This window comes from Ascaphus truei, chromosome 4 (assembly GCF_040206685.1).
Source record: "Ascaphus truei isolate aAscTru1 chromosome 4, aAscTru1.hap1, whole genome shotgun sequence".
Taxonomy (NCBI): domain Eukaryota; kingdom Metazoa; phylum Chordata; class Amphibia; order Anura; family Ascaphidae; genus Ascaphus; species Ascaphus truei.
In genome coordinates, this window is record NC_134486.1 from 349,969,219 (window position 1) to 349,988,320 (window position 19,102).

A 19,102-nucleotide genomic window follows, 5' to 3' on the forward strand; every position below is an offset into this window, starting at 1 on the left:
TAATTGATTCAATCAATCTCAATTACCACTTTTTGTATCAAACTTTTTTATTGGCATCAACACTTACAGACATGGGTACAATATAGTCATCGGCACATAACTGCATGACTTCAGTTGGTTCAATTTGGTGTTGGCCAATAGGGTTTTCTATTTAGGGGTGAGGGTGGGGGGGAGAGATGGGGGGGGGGCTAGGGTGGAGCAGAGGGGTAGACAAACAGAGGGGAGGGAGGGGGGGGGTCTCCGCCTCCTCCTCCACCCACGCTATAAACAAATCCCTTCTGTTCTAATGCAGACCTAGGCCCTGTGGTCCTATCCAGGGATCCCACGTATTCCAAAACTGCTGCATTTTTTTGTGGAGCATGGCTGTTAGCTTCTCCATAGACATTACTTCGTCTATCCTCCTAATTACCGTATTTCTCACGGGGGCTTTAGTCTGCTTCCAGGCTGCCGCAATTGAGCATCTGGCCGCAGTCAGGATAGATGAGACCAATCTACTCATCGGCGGGGGCAGGTCATCAAAGGGTTTGCTCAGCACCAGGGCCAGCGGGTCCAGGGGGAAGGGAATCCCTGTGGTCTCGTGGAGCAGAATAACCACTTTTTACACCTCATACTGATCCAGGGTGTCACACTCCACTTGACATAGGATCATTAGTGTGTGTCTACTATAAGTCTATAAGGTTTTTAATCACCTTTATTTTAATATTTTTGATTAAACATTAATTTTAACTTTGACAATCAATCATTCATACTGGTTTCTGCTCTCTGTGTTTATCTACCTGCGGCTCCCTGCAGCACCTACTCCGCCCGCAGTCCCGGCAGCTCGACAGTAGCCTCCCCCTCCCCCGCATTGGAGGTAAGGGGGCTCGGCGACATAGATCTATATAAAACTACTGTTTTGTATGTACAGTCATGTGAAAAAGAAAGTACACCTTATTTGAATTCCATGGTTTTACATATCAGGACATAATAACAATCATCTGTTCCTTAGCAGGTCTAATAATTAGGTAAATACAACCTCAGATGAACCACAACACATGACATATTACACCGTGTCATGATTTATTTAACAAAAATAAAGCCAAAATGGAGAAGCTGTGTGTGAAAAACTAAGTACACCCTTACTGCTTCCATAGGAATGAAAATGCTAGGTATCAGACAGGTGCTGATAATCAAATGCCCTTGATTAATTAATCATCAGCAAGTGGGACCACCTCTATAAAAGCCAAAGTTTTAGCAGTTTGCTGGTTTGGAGCATTCAGGTCTGTGTTAACACAATGCCAAGGAGGAAAGACATCAGCAATGATCTTAGAGAAGCAATTGTTGCTGCCCATCAATCTGGGAAGGGTTATAAGGCCATTTCCTAACAATTTAAAGTCCATCATTCTACAGTGAGAAAGATTATTCAAAAGTGGAAAACATTCAAGACAGTTGCCAATCTTCCCAGGAGTGGACATCCCAGCAAATTCAACCCAAGGTCAGACCATGCAATGCTCAGAGAAATTGTAAAATACCCAAGAGTTACATCTCAGACTTTACAGGCCTCAGTTAGCATGTTAAATGTTAAAGTTCATGACAGTACAATTAGAAAAAGACTGAACAAGTATGGTTTGTTTGGAAGGGTTGCCAGGAAAAAGCCTTTTCTCTCTAAAAAGAACATGGCAGCACGGCTTAGGTTTGCAAAGTGGCATCTGAACAAACCACAAGATTTCTGGATAATGTCCTTTGGACAGACGAGACTAAAGTGGAGATGTTTGGCCATAATGCACAGCGCCACGTTTGGCAAAAACCAAACACAGCATATCAGCACAAACACCTCATACCAACTGTCAAGCACCGTGGTGGAGGGTTGATTATTTGGGCTTGTTTTTGCAGCCACGGGACCTGGGAACCTTGCAGTCATTGAGTCGACCATGAACTCCTCTGTATACCAAAGTATTCTAGAGTCAAATGTGAGGTCATCTGTCCAACAGCTAAAGCTTGGACGAAATTGGGTCATGCAACAGGACAATGATCCCAAGAACACCAGCAAATCTACAACAGAATGGCTGAAAAAGAAAAGAATCAAGGTGTTGCAATGGCCTAGTCAAAGTCCAGACCTCAACCCGATTGAAATGCTGTGGCTGGACCTTAAGAGAGCGGTGCATAAACAAATGCCCGCAAACCTCAATGAACTGAAGCAACGTTGTAAAGAAGAGTGGGCCAAAATTCCTCCACAACGATGTGAAAGACTGATAAAGTCATACAGAAAATGATTACTTCAAGTTATTGCTGCTAAAGGTGTTTCTACAAGCTATTGAATCATAAGGTGTACTTAGTTTTTCACACATGGCTTCTCCATTTTGGCTTTATTTTTGTTAAATAAATCATGACACAGTGTAATATGTCATGTGTTGTGGTTCATCTGAGGTTGTATTTACCTCATTTTAAGACCTGCTAAGGAACAGCTGATTGTTATTATGTCCGGATATGTAAAACCATAGAATTCAAAGAGGGTGTACTTTCTTTTGCACATGACTGTATATATAAACGTGTTAATCACTCATGCACTGGATATTCTTATTATATATTTTAATTATATAAAAAAAAACAAGTGACCTAACAATTATATAGAAAATTACACCGTTTATTTACAATATTGATTATATCACTTAAAGGGACATAGCAATGATATTATCTAATTTGCATAAGGCTGGAAATTGAATAGATTTGTGATTAGTGTTTGAGTACTGTACATAAAGAGGTTTGCTCACACTCCTAGTTTTAATTGACCTGAGGAAGGGAGAACACCCTGAAAGGTTGAGTTCTCCATCTTTCGTTTGTATATTCAATAAATAGTCTAAAACCGAGTGCATACATCTATTCCTGGAGGAACAACTTGATGCAGTGACGCTTCTTGGGAGATCCTGTTATACAGATACTCCTCACTGTGAGAAATACCTTAAAAAATATTTCTACTTTACAAGAAATCATAATTGTAGTGCAGGGCAAGTATATAATTTTCTGGACTTTAATTAAATTATAGTGACAGGATCTATGAAGGCTAAATATGATAGTTGAATAGGTTTTGAGTAAAGGCAGGTGAGGGTGCTTTGCTGATTAAAAACAAATGTCCTGCTCATTTGTGCTCTTGCACCATCCAACTTTTGAAAGGAACTTAAAAAGACATAGATAAATACTTAACCAACACATTTAATTGCAATTAATTACAATTAATTATAATTACAATTCTATAATTACAATTAACCACTGTAATAAAACACTGAATGATACATTATTTGATGCCAGGTTGACAGGTAATCTATTTATGAAAACCTAACCTTCAAGCATACCTTTATCTTAACCCATAGTCCAGAACACAAGAGCAAATTACATATCTTCATTCAAATCAAATTTTATGCAACCGTGTATTGTATACCACACAACGCAAGTTGGATGGAAAAATAATGAAATACATATGGATAAGTGTAGAGACGATTGGTAACATTTTTACTGCTTGCTTTTATGCATGATCCTTTTCAGAGTTATGATTATTAAGCAAACTTCCTGCTTTGACATCCCAATTAATATTTATCCTTCTAGTAACTCAAGGTTAGTAAACACATCACAGACTCCCTATTTTATCTGTGAATTAAAAGACATGAAATGTGCTTACATTTTGAAGTTGGCACATGAGATTTGTTCTCCCATAGACCTGACAGGATGTCTCATAGAACATCGGTATTAAGCTGCTTCCAAACCTTCAGTATCTGTCAAGATTGTTACAGCAACTTTGATTCTATGCATGCATTAACATTATAACATAATGAGACTGTGATGTTGCCCTGTTTCAATATAAAATGACACGGGGAATAGTAAAGAGGGAAATGGAGAAAGATAGTATTTAGATAGATATTGGATAGTACATGTTTCACATATGCTCATGATATTTATTATGTCTTAACCTTTCATCTAAGTCCTTATTTTGAAGGCTTTTACCTTTTGACTCACAAATGGAATCACACTGACAGTTGGCAACCAAAGTGCACATAAAAGCTGTAGAATAAGTACCATCTTTGTGAGAAGAATGTCAATGCTTTTCAGAGTTGCACAATACAGGTATGCTGTAATTTAGATCTTTTTTTGCAAAAAGCACAGGTATAGCTTGCATTTTTTTAAATCTAATGTTGCATGTGTGAAGATGTTTTCTGAGCTTGACCTTCCTATATCTGAGACTTTGTAGCAATCTGGCATGTTGAACTGTGACATTTATGTAATTATATGCAATTATGAAACTTGGCTTCAGTTTTTGCTGCTATTGTAAAGTTCTGAGAATTGTGCCATAGGACAATACGTAGACGTCTGCGCATATCAGAACATTTTCAACACTATTAGTAACCTTTGGCTAAATTTGTATTCATTAATGACAATGCTTCTATTTTTGTGGGCGTAAATTGTGAACCATAAGCAAAAAAAAAACCCATGGTTTTATCCAATTAAATAATATTAGTGCCTACTGCACCTTTAAATGTGACATAAGTTTAGCAATGCAGAGATATGTGTCTCAAATAGTGCATAGTTCTGTTTCCAACTGTGGTTAACAATGAACCACAGATGATTGTATTTAAAGTCTAATAATGTAACATAATCACAGGCTTAACATTTTCAAGTGCAGATACCTGTAAATCAAAAGCTTTCAGGAAAGTGTTTGTGAAATATTTTGTGACTGAGTGACATACACAATTGGGTCAGGCGTATGAGTCAGTGAAAAGTGATTGTCACAAATGACAGAATTCTAGAACATATTCCACATTTTTTCTAGTGTTTACTTTTTTCCGCTCAGTGGAAACTAATACTTATTTTATATTAAATTTTATCAAGATAGGTTTATTGAAACTGATATCAAAATACAGACAATCGAATCCATTGCTTCTTGATACTTATTTCCTTTAAAAATAAATCTACATTTTGATCTGCCACGCTTACTTGCATATACTGGCTATTTCAATGTGGTGACTATTTTGTAGAGTCTGGCACATGTAATACACAGCTAATGGGCAACTGATTTCAGGACTAAAAATTGTTATTGTCAGCATTCATTTTCAGGTCATTGTAACACCTTGAAATCAAACAAGGCTGTTTTTGCCCTCAATTCCAGTTCTATGACACTTTGGCCCAGATTTATGAAATGGTACTAAGCATTAGCTCACCTTGAAGCCCTTTCAAATAAAGGGGTCATGAGATGAGCTAAGGCTTAGAACAACTTACTAAATCTGTGCCTTGGTGTTATTAACATGTAAAGTATATCAGGGGCTTGATATACTTGATAAAAAAATCATTACTTCTTCCCTAAGCAAAGAAAAGCAAAAATAGTTACATGGGCGCAGAAACATTTTGGAGGACGTTATAACAAGCTTTAAACCAAATACATGTAGCCGAGTCCCCCTACACTGCCTCCTGTTCGGGGAAGCTGTCAAGTAGTTGGCCGGAGCTCCGCGCATTTGTGAGTGTGGTGGTGGCCATTTTGGTAATCGCTCATGTGCAATGCAGCGAGGCGCGCATGCGCAGTGTGAGGAGCGTGGTGGCCATCTTAGGACTGCTCTGCAGATGCAGCCGCGGGACTACAAGTCCCAGAATCCCTAGATGGAGGGACTGCAGCAAATGGGACTGTACCAGCCAAAGGGATGCGAGCACTGCGAGGAACAGGATATCCTCCACTCCTGGAAAGCCCACGAGTCAATCTGGACGGAGGAGCCAAAGGAGAGGGAAATGTCCAGGGAGCAGTGCTTCCTGGGCTAAGCTTAGACCTTGCCCCCAGTTAGGCCCTGAGACACCAGTAGAGGAGTGTTGCAGGGAAGGCCCAGATAGGCACTCTTCCCCTTATTGTTATTTATGCACCGGTGACCGGACAGCCACTCGGTATCCTTCGGCCTGGGACCAGGTCACAGGATCCAGAGACATTGTGCAAGACCCTCCAGCTGGAGCTCAGCCTACGAAGTTGATCAGGACCCCTAGGAGAGAGGGGATTTGTGTTGGAGGCCCCGCTGCATGGGACATGCTCCAACTCACTACGTCAAGCAGAACCTGGGTACTGGAGTACCCAGGCAGGTACCCAACAGGCACCTACATCCACAGGGGGTAGTGTTACCTCACACTTGGGTGGGAATTGCTGGGATAGGACGCCATGGGTATTGGTGCCACGGCACCCTCAGTACTTTGGGGGATCCAACATGTGTTGGGTCATTGGGTGTACATTGTGGTTACAGTTATTACCATAGGTATATTCAGTAAACCTTAGCATACATTGTGTGGTATATTATTCTTTACTGTGTATTGGTTCCTGTGAGGGGTTATCCCGCCAGCGCTGTAATTCCTCATAGGTGGAGGCGCTGCACTGAAAGAGAAAGAGCTCACCACAGGCTCCCAAAGGTGGAGGTTTAGTCCTCCTGTGAGCAACCAGGTATAGCAGCACCCCAAAAATGCAGCTTTCTCATTGGCTGATAGTTTGTAACCTTCCAGTGTCCCTCATTGGCCAACCAGGGGTGTGGCAAGACAGGACAGGGGCTTGAAAATTCCCTTCCCACTCCTCCAATTGGCTAACAGCCTAGCACCCTTTTACCCTGATTGGGCAGTCAGATTCCCAATCCATTGTACTGCCAATGTTCTGTATACATGCTGCTGCTCTGTCAATCTGCCAGTATATGTATTTTAAAGAATAGGCTGTCTATTGCAAATCTCACATTGGCGCATCCCTATCTGAGCAGGCGCTTTAGACAGCAGAGGTCTAGGAGGGGCTCTTGAGGTGACCTCATCGACAGTTGCAAGTGGCGGCATGCTGACATTTATTATTGTATTTTTGGGCACATTTTTCTGTGTAGCCATGGCAGAATAATCTTGATGTTATAGAATCGAGGAGTTATTTGTGCCAGCAGAGTCTTCATCTATTGTGACCTGTACTTCTGGGTACCAGGGGTTCACACCATTCTTTGACAGTCATGTTCACACTTGGTTAGATACTTTTCTTGACAGAAAGTACATCTTTTTAAAAATTATTATGTAACCCTGGAATAGGGAATTAATATTCACTACAACTTTATTGTGAACTTCTAATGTATGTGCTGGATGTGCAGGATGAGAGATGTCCCTGTTGAATTGGGTTTTCACAAAAATATTGCCGTGTTGTAACGTACTAATTTATTCCATCATTATCATGACGTGAGTTGTGACACTAATGCCTTATTCTCATTTTATCTCATAAAGACGCCACAATTCTATTGAACAAAAGCTAGAGAAAGAGAGGGTAGGATGAAGATTCAACTGATCACCAAAGATTACAGATGTCTGCTTTACAGCATCGATGTGCAAGGTTTTGTATCTGATTGTTTCTCATTGCGTAAACTTAGTTCAGGTAGTTTTGCCATTGTATGACAATTAATGTTGATGATGGACATGATGAGCTCATCACATTACGATAATGCTTTCGGCCTTCTTAAATATTTCTTCTACACAAAATTGTAGTTAGCAAATTTGTCAAGTGCAGAAATATGCCATGTGTCTTCTCCAGGCAAGCCTCACAATTTCTATCTAAAACAGCTGACATAATTTTGAACTTGAAGAATAATAATAGCATGTTTTTGTATAGCGCTTCTAGTTTTACGTAGCGCTTTACAGAGACATTTTGGAGGCACAGGTCCCTGCCCCATGGAGCTTACAATCTATTTTTTGGTGCCTGAGGCACAGGGAGATAAAGTGACTTGCCCAAGGTCACAAGGAGCCAACACCGGGAATTGAACCAGGTTCCCCAGCTTCAAACTCAGTGCCACTCACTGAGCCACTCCTCCCGAAATGAAGGATGCCAATAGTTCTAAACTAAGAAGGAAAGGAGCTCAGAAAACAAACTCTTATTAATGATGAAAATATAAAATTAGGTTTTCTAGAAAACAAATTTGCTATACAGATGTAGCAAAATAACTGTCTTTGGTGCATCTAGATGAAATACTATTTCACAAACTGAAGTGTACTGACAATATTTAATCTGCTAAAAATGATCAGTGTGATGCCCATTGTGTGACAGATACATTTGAAGTCTAAATTGTATCCAATTATTACATAATATACTGACACTTTAAGTAGGTAATCTGCTCTTAAAATGTACAAATTAAAGTATATTCATAATTTTGTCATTGTTCTCCATCTATTAATGATTTCTTAATTGTTTTGACTTGGTAAAAGTTGAAGATGAGCTCATAAAGACAGTGTAGTCAAAATATTGTTAACCTGGCACACTGACCAGCATCCAACAAAACGTTTTGTTCTTCCACAACTTCTCCCTATATTATAAAATATATTGAAATTATTGCAAGAATGTGACTAGTGAAGGCTCCAAATGGGGAAATTCACTAACCTCCAGTACATATTGTTGCCCTGCGATCCAATCTCCTCTAACCTACTATTTAAGTCAATGGCAATGCAAAAAACAATTGAAAAACTATTGAATTATAATCCTTATAAAAGATGGAATATAAATATGGATTGTAACCTTTTACTTTTAGTACACAATAATCTAGAAGGTGCTAGTAGACAGGTAAGATTCTTGGAATATGCTTTTGTTGCATCTCTACTTAAAGTATATTGTATCTTCTGAAGCAAGATTTGTCTTTAGAAAACAATATGATCACACCTAGTTATTACTAAATCAAAGAAGGAATTCTCTAAGACATCACCAATTTTATGTGGACCATATTATATTTTGCAAAAAAATTAAGGTTAGTCAAACAAAACCATGTGTAAGAACATATATCTTTTCCTTACTTTTAAGGACGTGTATTGTTCAACATTGGGAAATCCATAGGAACGACTGACAATATGGTGAACTTTTTAATTCTTTACCATTATTTTCTTTTAAAAGAGCTCTAGGTTTAGAGATGAATTAATAAGTGCATATTTGATGCAAGGACTCCATTTCCACAGGCTCAGTACCACAACATTGGCGTAAAGCAGATGTGGTGCCTATATTTAAAAAGGGAGCTAGATCACAACCAGGGAATTACAGACCTGTAAGTCTGACTTCAAAAGTGGGGAAACTTCTTGAAGGTTTAATACGGGATAATATTCAGGAATACCTAATGGAAAATAAAATTATTAGTAATAGTCAGCATGGATTTATGAAGGATAGATCATGCCAAACTAACCTTATTTGTTTCTTTGAGGAGGTAAGTAGGAATCTAGACCAGGGTAATGCAGTTGATGTGGTCTACTTAGATTTTGCAAAGGCTTTTGAAACGGTTTCACACAAGAGGTTGGTGTACAAAATAAAGCAAATTGGACTCAGTAGTAATATATGCACCTGGTTTGAAAACTGGTTAAAGGACAGACAACAGAGGGTTGTCATAAATGGAACTTTTTCAGGTTGGGCTAAAGTCGTGAGTGGAGTACCTCAGGGATCGGTACAGGGACCCCTGCTTTTTAACTTGTTTATTAATGACCTTGAGGTTGGCATCGAGAGCAAAGTCTCCATCTTTGCTGATGATACTAAATTGTGTTAGGTAATAGAATCAGAGCAGGATGTAATTTCTCTTCAGAAGGACTTGGAGAGACTGGAAACGTGGGCAGGTAAATGGCAGATGAGGTGTAATACAGATAAATGTAAGGTTATGCATTTGGGATGCAAGAATAAAAAGGCGATTTACAAATTAAATGGGGATAAATTGGGGGAATCTTTGATGGAGAAGGATTAAGGAGTGCTTGTAGACAGCAGGCTTAGCAATAGTGCCCAAAGTCATGCAGTAGCTGCAAAGGCAAACAAGATCTTATCTTGGATCAAACGGGCAATGGATGGAAGGGAAGTTAACATTATTATGCCCCTTTACAAAGCATTAGTAAGACCTCACCTTGAATATGGAGTACAATTTTGGGCACCAATCCTAAGAAAAGACATTATGGAACTAGAGAGACTGCAGAGAAGAGCCACCAAATTAATAAAGGGGATGGACAATCTAATTTATGAGGAGAGGCTAGCTAAATTAGATTTATTTACATTAGAAAAGAGGCGTCTAAGAGGGGATATGATAACTATATACAAATATATTCGGGGACAATACAAGGAGCTTTCAAAAGAACTATTCATCCCACGGGCAGTACAAAGGACTCGGGCCATCCCTTAAGGCTGGAGGAAAGGAGATTTCACCAGCAACAAAGGAAAGGGCTCTTTACATTAAGGGCAGTTAAAATGTGGAATCCATTACCCATGGAGACTGTGATGGCAGATACAATAGATTTGTTCAAAAAAAGGTTGTACATCTTTTTAGATGGGAAAGGTATACAGGGATATACCAAATAATTATACATGGGAAATATGTTGATCCAGGGATTAATCCGATTGCCAATTCTTGGAGTCAGGAAGGAATTTATTTTTCCCCTTATGAGACATCCTTGGATTATATGACTCTGGGGAGTTTTGTTTGCCTTCCTCTGGATCAATAAGTAAGTATAGATAAAGGATAAAGTATCTGTTGTCTAAATTTAGCATAGGTTGAACTTGATGGACCTAAGTCTTTTTTTAACCTCATCTACTATGTAACTATGTAACTATGTAACTATGATGCCTTCTACAAGTAAAGGAAGTAAATATGTCCTGGGTCATCCACATTTCCTTGCCTAAGTTGTTAGAAATGAAATAATATTATTAAGGGTGCCTCTATATGGCACCTGAGTGGTAAAGCAATACCTGTCAAAGACTTTTGTACTCTGATTCAAAATGTGTCATGTGTATCCTTAAGTGCATATGTGGCTTATTATATGTAAGGGAAACCACAGGAAAATGTCAAATTCATTTTACAGAGCATACAAGCAAGGATGAGAAATCTCTTGTGGCACAATATTTCTTATCTAAAGGCCACAATATAAGCCAATTGAGATTCCAAATGATTGAGCATGTGGGAGACTTATCCTAAGGTGGGGATAGCCAAAGGAAATTAAAACAATGGGAAGCATTTTGGATTGACCAACAGCAAACAGTGTTTTAACTAGGGATATATGAAGAATTGGATCTTAATTGTTTTCTCTAGTTCATATGAGTTATGCAGGTTTGGCATATATGGCGAAGGCTTTGCTGCCCATGTTTTTGAACTGTGCTTGGTGCATTGGATAACGGTTCTGGCAATGAAGGTTGTCTGTCATGTGAGATATATATAGATATAGATATAGATATATATATATATATATATATATATATATATATATATATATATATATATATATATATATACACATATACATATATATATACATATACACACACACACTGTGATACCAGCACTGGCATCTAGGTGCTGAAAAGAGTTAATCCTCCCTGGAGTTGTCAAGAACACCTGAAATCTAATTAATCAGCCTGGGCTGATCTCCTGAAAAACAAGGAAGTGTTTGGTCACAGGCTGAGCCTGACCTAGAAAGCCAGAGAGACAGTGAGAGCGACTGACCGGTTTTCCCTCAGAGAAATAGGGAGGCAGAAGGGGCTCCCCAGCTACCAGAGGCTGGTTAAATGGTTGGCAGATTGTGAGAGAAGCTGCTGAGAGAGCCGTGCATAAGCAGTGTAAAGAAGCTGAGAGAGCGTGAGAGACACTGCTGAAAGAGCTGTGCTGAAGGAGGGACATTGCCAGATGGACTAAGATAAGCAAAACCCTTTCTATTGCTACAATATGACAAAAAAGACTATGCTGTTTCTTTATTGCCAATGCTAGGGCATGTTTTGGGGTGGGAACTGGCTTAGCTGGCTGCCCGGTAGACAGGGCTGAAGAAATAAGTTAGATCCCTGACCGGGATAGGTTTTTATTTATGCTTTTTATTTTAGTTTGGTTTTCTTAAAGGGACGGTGGACCTGCGAATATGTTACTTAAACCCCTATAAATAAACCCCACATAAATAGAAGTACTGTGTTTCCAGCCTTATTTGGGAGCAAAGGGACCTCAAAGTGATGTGGTTGTCACAACACACACACACACACACACTGTATATTATTATAAATGTGTAAAACTATTTCAGAGTGCAGTTTTTGGCTATAGAAATACATACATATACATATATATATATATATACACACACAGTGTTCGACAAACCTATACATTTGCACGCCCCGGGTGAGTGGATTTAACATCGTGGCGAGCTCCTATTGGCCCAAGCAACACACGTTTGGTACTAGGTGGCGAGTAGATTTTTTTGTTCGGCGAGTAGATTTTTTGGTGATTTGTCGACCACTGTGTGTGTGTGTCTATATATATATATACAGTTATATTTGTATATATATATATATATATATATATATATATATATATATATATATATATATATATATATATATATATATATTTAACTATGTATATAGTTATACTTTATATTTAATAATACAGTATGTAGAAGATATTTGGACAACATACTGGGATAACCTGTATTATTTTTTATTTCAAATGTTCTTGATTTTAATTATATCATGTTTGGTGAAATGTATATAACGTCACTTCGACCAAGTCTTTGTTACAATGTGCCTCGAGGCAGTATAGTCTCTTTTGTCTAGTTTTAAAAATGATTAAATAAGAGAAGTATTTTAGTTGTTTTTTTTCTCAGCTGGTCTGAGCACAATTACTTCCTGGCAGTACATTGCAAAATATTCTAAATGCGCTTGAATACTCAGTTGCTGTTGGCATGTCACGCAGGACAGAATTACAAGATTGGCAGTACAAACTCTTGCTTCTGCTTACACTTTGCTTCAACAATAAAAACAACTAAGGAAACCAAAAAACAAAAAAACAACTGTAACAACTAAAAGCAAGAGAGAAGTAATGAGTATATCTGCCTTCTCAACTTCTGTAATGTACCCAGATTATTACCAGATCCTGGATATGTTTCACAATACAGTATATTAATGTGTGAAATATTTTTTTTTCTCAAATAGCCTACCAGTTATGACAAGCCAATCAACAGTTTTGTCTCAAACACAAATTTATTATTTTACATTTGTCTTATAATTTGCTGCCATCGGTTACCTATTGCTGCAAATTCAAAAATAAATCATAATTGTATTGTATTGTATTTTATGTCTTTATTTATATAGCGCCATTAATGTACATAGCGCTTCACAGTAGTAATACACGTGGTAATCGAATAAATAACAGATAATATAAATAACAGATCATGAGAATAAGTGCTTTAGACATAAAGCATAATGAAACAATTAAGCTGTCATACTCTTTAGGAGATATATATATATATATATATATATATATATATATATATATATATCCTAAAGAGGTCAGTGGCACTCCTAAGAATATAGGTATAAGAGCGGTGCTTGGCCCATAAAGCTGAATAGTGCATGTAATCACCAGCAAGGTGATACAAAAAAGACTTTACCTGCTGAGTGCTGTCTTTTTTATCACCTTGTGGTTATTACATGCAATATATATATATATATATATATATATATATATATATATATATATATATATATATATATATATATTCAGAATAAATTAGTTCTTCGGTATTAGGTGATACCTTTTTTATTTGGACTAACAATTTATGTCATAGGACAAGCTTTCGAGAGTTTTCCTCTCTTCCTTAGGCCAGCAATACTGATATACAAGTGTATGAGGGGAAACAACCAGTGAGTCCTGTCCATACAGCAACTTGGGAGGTTCTAGCATTTTGCTGAATGGACAGGACTCACTTTGGTTGTTTCCCCTCATACAGAGGTAAAAGGAAAGGTTCACAGTTTAGTGTTAGGATCTGCAATTTTGGTTATACCTGGACGTGGTATGCCGGCTGATGTTGCTTTGGACAAAGGGTTTAACTAAATAATATTTTCTTGGTTATTATTGAAGTATTTAAACTTTATACTTTTTACCATATATGTTTTGTCAATTGGATGTAGCATTGAGCACCCCTGTCTTATGTTGATGTTTTATATCATCTGACATTTTAAAGGAAGCAAAACCGACATTTTGGTGATTGATCATATTCCTCATTATAATAGAGGTGGACACAAAATTACTCTATTATTGAGATGTGAAACTTTTGGGATTATCACTTTCTATCCATTCTTTCTATCCTTTTTCTGAATGGTTTAAACCAGGGGTGGCCAAATCCAGTCCTCAAGGGCTACCAACAGGTCAGGTTTTCAGGATATCCCTGCTTCAGCACATGTGGTGCAGTCTTTGACTGAGTCACTGATTGAGCCACCTGTGCTGAAGCAGGAATATCCTGACAACCTAACCTGCTAGTAGCCCTTGATGACTGGAGTTGGCTACACCTGGTTTAAACTATACATTTGCATTGACACCTTTTTTACGTCCTGATTATATTTAAAAATATATATTGAATGAATGATACAGTACATTATTATTACATACTCAAGATATAGAACAGCTCCTCTTTTGTACTGTAGCTTGAGAAAGAGCCCTTGTGGCCCGAAACATCGCTATTTTGTCTTGTTGTCTCCTGATAATACCTGCAATAAAGTAAGTGAATAAGGATCTGTGAGTGTTGTGGACATATCTGCTAATACATTAGGATTATTATAAATATATTTTTTTATATTCATACATACACTATATATTTTGTCAATTACACGTACACTATATTAGGTATATATTTTATTTGTATTTACAAGTACACAATATCTTATGTTATTCTATATGTATCTTATGACATATTTATATATACACATCACATATGTCATATTTTTTTCCCCACTCTTTTTTTGTTATTGGAAATATATGGCCAAGGATACAGAGTTGTCATGTGCACATGACTGAAATTGGTTCAGAGAGTTTAAACTATTTAATATATAGAGAAAAGGGGGGGGGGACAGACAGACGGGGATAGAGAGGTGAGAGGGGGGGGCCCTTACGACTTGGGATATGTCACATTTTTAACTAGGGTTGTCATATAATTGTCAATATTTTTGGGGGGGATTCTCACTGGGAAAAAATATATTAGTCTATATATATTTATTTCACAAGATAATATGTATTACTTATTATTTGTCTCTTACCACTATCCCCATACTGATTGAGGTTCTGTATGGTTCATCTCTTATGAGACTTTGTTATTGCCTACCAGTGTGCTTCCTTGGTGTCTAATTTGCTATTATCTTTTTGTTTGTTATGGAAGTCGTTAATATGTCTGAATGTATTATGAATATATGCTTTCTGTATGTATTTTCAGCTTTTCCACTGTTTCTGTAATTATGCATCAGTATGTAAAGAGATAGAATACGGTTGAAAGCCATCACGCTGACAAAGTGACGTAGGTCACTAAATGCTTAAGGGAGTTTATTGGGCGTCCTCTTGCATGGCGCCTACGCTTGAATAAAAATGTCTGCCATATTCATGTTATCCCTGTGTTTTAGAGTATTTAAGACCAGCTATACTCATTCATGCCTCACTGCCATCTCCTCCCATGCAAATGGTGTCAACCTTTTCATTTAATACTGACTAACCTTAAAACTCGCCCCACAAATCAAGCATCCCAATAGCCTGCACTCATGGCTATTGTCCCAAACCGTCACTCCTACCACCCATTGTGGCCAAGCACAGCCATCTACAGCACTTATTCCCTCACCTGTTGTCTCTGTAAGTTCCCCTCGAACCTAGATTGTAAGCTCTTCGGGGCAGGGATTTTCTTTCCTTTTGTCTGATCTTGCTGCAATTATTGTATTCTAATTCCCTGTACTGTATTCTTTGTGAAGCGCTGAGTACACTTTTGGTGCTATATAAATAAAGACATACAATCCCTACACTTAAACTAAACTAAATCACATGTGTCTAATAGAAAATAATATACTGGAGGTAGAAATTATGAAAATGTTTTACTAAACTATTAAGTGTAGAGCAACATTAATAGATAATTTACGAAGAGTGTTGGAACATCAGATTGGTGCTGTCTGCCTCATCCTCAATCTTCTTTTATATACACTTGACCATCATTATTATGAAAATAACTAAACTAAATGTAACAATGTTTTGCTTATTGTAAAAAAATATCTACTACTACTTCTTTAGAATTATGAATGTAAGAACTTCTGAACAGTGATCTTATTGTATGTGACAAAAATGAACAGAAGCAGCTACAGATAGGGTGTTTAGAGGAAACTGGGCACAACAATCAAACTGGGATGTATTCAGTGACCAGCTGGTTCAAGAAAATAAGCAATTACAAATACCCTATAACTACTAGTGTTTCTTGGAATGTGAAATTTGAAAGAAAAAACAAAACCTCTTTATTTCCATCTTCAAACAAATGATATAAGTATATCAATGACTATTATGCAAACTAGTAGTTTGTTCTGTATATACAATAATCTGTTACTAAATTACATACTGTAGCTTGACTTTTAGAGGATGAAGCTAGATTTGCAGGGTTTTTCTGACAGAATAATCATAACAGTAGGCCAGGCCAGGGAGCCAGCAAATGTATTGATAAAGTACAAAGAAAATACATATTTTTATATTCTCTATTTCACTGATATTTATTATATGTATGATCTAATTAAGATCACAATACTGAACGGATCAGATTCAGAAGCCCAGTATTTATAAACTCCAGAGCAGGATTTAAAAAAAAGACATAATTAGGAAATTAGGTGAAATTAGGCAATAGTTATCAAATAAATTATTTAGTCTGTATTTAGTATTACAACTATCAATGTTCCAATCTATAGTTATCTGCACAGAAATATGAGGAGAGTGTTAATATCAGAGTTACTGAATTGATAAATTATGCTGCAATCAAACTCCACATAAAATGAAATAAGGCATGGTTAGGTTCCAATATAACAATATGACCTCTGGTGATATTGGAGACACTATGCATAAATTATTAGACACAAACCACACAGTCATGTTGTAAATATCTCTCTTGGCTTGTAATAGAGGATTAATTGGAACAGGTGGTTTCATGGTGTTAATCGCATGAAAGAGAAAAACACAAATCAGTCAGTGTATGACAAATCATGCACAGAAAATAATGGGTAGTCTCCAACATAATGCATTAATAAAACGTTTTCTAAAACAGCTTCAATTCGGTGCAAAATATAACCCACACACTTAACTGATATTTTACACTTTGCACGTCAGGGAAAAGCAGCGTTCAATTGACCTATAGTGGTACGTGTGTCTACAAATCTACCAATTGCATTGATAAGCTTTGAAACCTTTACACCATGTGCACACTATGCTGCCTGAAGAGCTTTAATGAATACAATGTGTGCTGCATAGGCGTATTCAGCATGCTGTGCACATTAGGAAATGTCGGATAGGAGCCAATGCCAGCATGGTGGCTAAAACCGATTTATACTCTTTACAGATTCTGGCAGAAGTACAAACTAAAAAAAGATAGAATACTCTATGGAAATCGTACTGCAGACCCCCCTAATATAAATACACGATTCCTCATGTGTTCACAGAAGCTTTACAATCCCTTAGTGCATATGAATGAGTTACCGCACTATACCCTACCTCCAAGGATGGTGACTTGACATGTAAATCATACAATAGACATGACCTGACAGAGAAGCAAAAGTTTCATTGTTGCCACTGCCCACCTCCCACAAAACGTTCATCTGGCACCGCTACCGCCTTCTCCTCAGCCAAACTTGTATCATCTCATATCAGACATCTCCATCCTCTCAATTTAAAGCACCTGCGAGGAGGGAGTGTTTTTTGTTTTTTTGTTTTTTTTAATACATCTTTTTTAGCTTGAATGACAGAAGCGGCAGCTCAGTTGCTACCTGTCGAGTGACTCATTCACAACCTCTCGTATCCATTCATATGTTTATTGTCACACTCATTCACTCTGCTGCATCTGTGAGCGGATCTGCATCCCGGGGCACTGCTCAGCCTCTAGCATTGGCTGCTGCCTCTCACCGCAACACATGATCAGCACCACGGACAGCTCCCTGAGCTAGACTTAAACCTGTGCAAGCCACTGCAAAGGGAGTAGGCACTAGGCAGCATTTGAGCACATCGCATGCATTTGACCACAGAAAGAGTCCGCTCACTACACCTCAGACAGCAGCTGCTAACAACCACTTAGCAAAGACAGTTACCCCAGTGCAAAGGAGAACCTGTCTTTTCCTAAGAGATTGCAAGGAGAGTTGCCTTCAAAAAAAAGGAAACATTCCCTTTTAAAAAGCACAGTAATAGATAGCCTCGTTATAATAAAACTACAGAAACACCCAGTCATATATATATATTCCAGGCTCCACACACTCCATTCTTGTATCATTTAATCATTTTTTTTCCAGCTATCACCACACATATAGGCAAGAGGGAGAGAGGAACAGTGAAATGTGGTTATTCGTTATTCGTGCAGTTAAGTAATAACATTTCATTATGTAACTGTGCTTAAGCATAAATAAATTGGAGACATAGGGCTATAACTATTTTACAGCTGCATCTTCACCTACTTGACATTTAAATAAAAATGTATTACATTTTTCTGTAGCATTATTTACCCTTATTGGCTCTGTCAGAACGATCTTTTAATAGCTGCATTTGTCTTACACAAAAGGAATTGTAACTGAATGCAGAGTCTAATATTTTTTCTTCTTCCTAAAACGTATGCTAGTGTTAAGGAGATACTGCTAAATCAATTACATTGAGCTATAGCCCAAACATGAACCTTTCCCATATGTACTGTACTTGCATGACAAGACACATATTTAGCCTTCTCTATCAAAAACATATTTAATAGATATAATAGATGCCCATGAAATACTTTAAAACGAGACCAACTGTTCATGTATCTTTTCCTGGTACAATATTGTACTGTATAAATAATATATATTTGATATTTTGTCAGAGTTATTTCTCATGTATCCCTCTAAAAGAAAGATACATCCATTTAGATCAATGCTTAATGTAATATGCCTAATTTCAAATGTTTTCATCTTCCAATTTCTGCAACTGTTTGTGGATGTAATCTGGACTCTTCATAGATTCAAAGATCGGGCATCTAAACCCACCAGAAGCAACACCCCTTCTTCTAACAACACATGTATGGAAATGTATCAATAGCCCCAAATATATTTTACAAGAGTTTCAGACTCAGTAGTAGTGCTGCGAACCGACAT

General features: G+C 37.6%; 1 protein-coding gene across 6 annotated transcripts in view; it reads right to left on the reverse strand.

The window, feature by feature from the left end:
* The window catches only part of DLGAP2 (DLG associated protein 2), a 1,048,830-nt gene that overhangs the window by 1,029,303 nt on the left and 425 nt on the right, over nt 1-19,102 (reverse strand). The gene's annotated exons all lie outside the window — the stretch shown is intronic.